A 4,236-nucleotide genomic window follows, 5' to 3' on the forward strand; every position below is an offset into this window, starting at 1 on the left:
AAAGGATTTTCTGGGAGAAAATATCAAAAAAGAAGCTTTAGGGTTTGTCATAAATGTTTCCATATGCTTAGAGACCATAATGAGGAGGAGTGAAATCTGAGTATAAATAGAAAAACAAACACTTTAGGAAGAAAGTGAAGAGACAGTTTTTAAGTCATAGTGAACGGTGACATAGTGACAGTTTTTAAGTCATAGTTACAGCTCATGGCACCACAAGGAGCCAATGAGTTGCCCATCTGGGTTGCTTTGGCTGATGCCACAAGCTCTGCTTTGGCCATGTCATCATCTACTTAAAGTAGTAAAAGTTTTTACTTGTCAGAATTTAAAGATGGTCTGAAGGAGATCCTTAAGTAAAATTGTAAGGTAAATTAAGGTGATCTTCCCTCTGTGCATGTCCCCTGACTTTTGTTGTCTTTTTCTTCATTTTTGTTCCATAAGCTTCTACTCACACACTTAAATAATGTCTCATGTCTTACTCATATTTCTTTCTTTTCTACCATCTGAACCTATTTTCCAAAAAGTATACACTTAATAATAAACAATTTATATAGCTTAAAATATTATCTCTCCCATAATTATTTGTATATGAGATTCACAGACTAAATTTTATTTGTACTGAGCAATATAGTTACAAATCATCAGCCAATTGAGTCCTTTTTGGGGTACATATGAAACTAACTTTCCTGAGCAAATTGCATAAGATAACTGAAGCCATCTGTCTAGAAGTCAATCACAGAGTAACTATGGACAACATTAGTTCATGATCTATTCTATAGACATCTCCTACCCTTGTCTCCCAGTCTGCATTTATCTAGCATTTTTCACACTACTTGTACTGATCGTTTATATTTGGTTCCTTCCCTTTCCCTGCCAGGCCATTAACAACATACAAAAAGATGCCAAAAATTTCTTAATCATCAAATAGCAGAATTACCATCAGGTTATATTGCTGATACTCAAAGGAGGTATGCTGAATGAATAACCTTAAAAGGCATAATAAGCAATCAGAATAATTTACACCTAACTGGTAAAAAAAATTTTGTGACAATGAGGTGGAATAATTTTTTCTATGTTTTATATTTTTTTTTCTTCATGGTTTCTCAACTTAGCCCACTACCATCAGGGATTGTAACTCACAAGACTGTGGCTTGGCTTGCTGCAGAGACTACATGTTTGTAGATTCATCTTTGACAAAGAAACTTCCCACCAACAACCTAATTCTTACCAAGTCTTAACCCGTGATGTTTCTCTAGCTCCATAAAGAGGGAAGATTAAGTGAGCAGGCCTGCTTAATCACTATGGACTGACTAATCCAAAGCATATGTTCTGAAACAATGTCATACAAGTCTGCCTTTGGTCCTTTCAGATCCTTTTAATTCAAGCTTTGGTTTATTTGCCTTTAATCCTTTGATTTAAATCATATAATGCAAATATTGTGACTAAAGGAACAGTAATAGTAAATATATGATTGATACTATATTACAGTATTAGTGACATTATCATTTAGTCGCAAGTGTAAAATGTAGGGAGCGGCTCAGAATGGCTGCTGCTGCCCTGCCCCTCCCACCTGAGGGCATTTTGTGTCAGCCTATATTTCCCATGATACTCCCCTTGCCTACAATGCGCATGATGTAAGCAACTTCCCACTTCAGCCTACATTTCCCATGATCCTCATGTCTGCCTACATTACCCATAATCCTCTCCTGCTTACGTCATATATCTGGATGTGACGATGACCTATCAGATAACACTCCATGCCCTCTTCCTGCCCCATTGGACCGCCTCCACCCTATATAAGTTGTAGCCATTTAAGAATAAATGAAACTTGAATGGAATCCCACCAAGTCTCCGTCTCTCTTTTCTCTTGCCCAGCCCTTCATCCCCGTCCCTTCTCCAGGAGAGGCCCATGGACTGATCCATGGGACGGATCAAGTGGCGCCCAAATGTGGGGCAGACCTGGCACGAGGGATAACGACGTGGGACCATTCACAGGGATAAAGCGCCGGCCGGCGTGACTGTTTCAGGACTTCGTTCCTGTGATCTGTGTGGATGGCCACCTTACGTCTCGCCTGAATCATGGTAGGTGAACAGGATTACCATGGGCAAGCACTTAGTGAGCACAAATTGTTCGTGAATGGCCTCAGGGAGGCACTCAAGATTAGAGGGATTAAGGTTAAGACAAAAGATTTGACATTCAGTGTGTCCATGGTTCCCCCTAGAGGGCACCATTGATTCAAACAGGTGGAAAAGAGTAGGAGATGCTTTTAAAGACTATTATGAGGTTTTTGGCCCAAAAAAGATTCCGGTAACCGCCTTTTCATATTGGACTTTAATCTCTGAGCTGCTGGCACAAAGTCACGCAGATCCCCAGGTCACGGAGGTGCTTGCCCAGGGTAAGGCTGCATTATCTGCCTCCCGCAATTGTACTCCACCACCACCCGACTTATCTAAGGCACCTAGCCCTCCCGGCTCTGTGGTCCTTGATATCCCAGAGCCTTTTCAAGATGGCGACTTGCTGCCACTTCCTTTTTCTGGAGGCCACGAGGGTACTCAAAATGGCGTGCACTGCCCCGGTATTAAAAATGGCATGCACCACCCCAATACTCAAAATGGCGCCGCCTCCATACTGGCTCTGGTGGTGAAAAAAAAAATGGGGGCTGGAGGTTTAGCTCAGCAGCAGAAGCACCTGCCTTGCAAGCAGGCAGTCATGCGTTTGATCCCTGGTACCGATTTAAAAAAAAAAAAAAAAGTTGCCATTAGAGCTAGCATGGTGGGTGCTGTGGTCCTTGTCAGGTTCCACCATGGCATACAGGGGCCAGGGCCAGTGCAGAAGGTGATGGTGCAGCCCATCAACCTCATCTTCAGATGCTTGCAGAATAGGTCCCGGATTGAGGTGTGGCTATGTGAGCAAGTGAATATGCGGATAGAGGGCTATATTATTGGTTTTGATGAGTACATGAACCTTGTATTAAATGATGCAGAAGAAATTCATTCTAAAACCAAGTCAAGAAAACAACTGGGTTGGATCATGCTAAAAGTAGATAATATTACTCTGCTGCAAAGTGTCTCCAACTAGAAATGATCAGTGAATTAAGACAGCAGTGAGAAGCAATGGCAGGCAATTAAGATAAATGTCAATTACAGTGTGTACCCATATAACAAAGGCAGCTGATTAAGTGGTTTGCCTTGGGAGTATTTGTAAAATGTTTGTTCATATTGTTTTCTCTACCCTTATGTTTTTACTGGGGGCAATAAATGTAGGGTTGTTTTTATTTAAAAAGGCCCAAAAAAAAAAAAATGGTGCTGCCACGCTCCCTTCTCCGTACCGCCCTATCTACCCTGGAAATGGGAGCTTATCCATTCTTACAAGTCGAGGTTAAAAAAAAAAAAAAAGAAAGAAAAGAAATGGGAGCTTAGTTGCTGGAAAGACCAAGAGGTGGTTTGGACTTGGGTAGGATCAGGAAGTCCATGGTTTGCGCCCACACCCTGTTGGTTCTTTCTGGGGCTCCAATGTCCCAGAAAAAGTCAATTCTACCTTTGTCCCCCAGCAATAGGGGGAAGATCATATTGTAATTCCCTGGGAGAATATTTTTGTGCTCATTGGGGCTGCAAAACAGTTGCAATAGGATGGCAACCCGCCTTCCCTGATAAACACCTTAAACTGACATGGGGGCCTCCAGGGTGCAGCCTAGATGACTACCCACCGGCCAATCAAAGACCCTGTCAGGTTCTAAACGTTACTGTCACCACTCCTGAAGACCCTGGCTGGCTGACAGGACGCACCTGGGGACTTCAAGTTTATGAGTCAGGCAAAGACAGGGGAAACCTTATTCTCATAAAAAAGGTTCCCCTACAGATTTCATCCATGTCCATAGGCCCAAATCCTGCTTTAAAGCCAAAATACAATCCAAATCCAAAATACAATCAGTCCAATACAGATCCTGTTACTGCTGTTCAAACAACCACAGTAAGTCACCCACCCATAAGCATTTCTCAAGCCCCCCCACACCAGGCAGATCACATACCTGCCCCTCAATATTCACATTCTAACCTATTCAGTTTGATTAAAGGGGCGTACATGGCTTTAAATCATACCCAACCTGATCTCACCCAATCCTGTTGGTTATGCTTGGCTGCTCCTCCCCCATATTATGAAGGAAAGGCCCTCAATTTAACCTTTAACAGTTCTTCTAGCTCATCTGCCTGTGACTGGGGCAATCACCACAAGCTGACTCT

The 4,236-nt window shown here is 42.4% G+C and overlaps 1 pseudogene; it reads left to right on the forward strand.

Moving 5' to 3' along the window:
* Positions 1 to 2,801: 2,801 nt before the first annotated feature.
* Positions 2,802 to 3,181, forward strand: LOC100725343 (small nuclear ribonucleoprotein E-like; annotated as a pseudogene).
* The last annotated feature ends 1,055 nt before the right edge of the window (positions 3,182 to 4,236 follow it).

This window comes from Cavia porcellus, unplaced genomic scaffold, assembly GCF_034190915.1.
Source record: "Cavia porcellus strain 051 isolate PalLab524CR breed Dunkin Hartley unplaced genomic scaffold, mCavPor4.1 scaffold_12, whole genome shotgun sequence".
NCBI classification, from domain to species: Eukaryota; Metazoa; Chordata; class Mammalia; order Rodentia; family Caviidae; genus Cavia; species Cavia porcellus.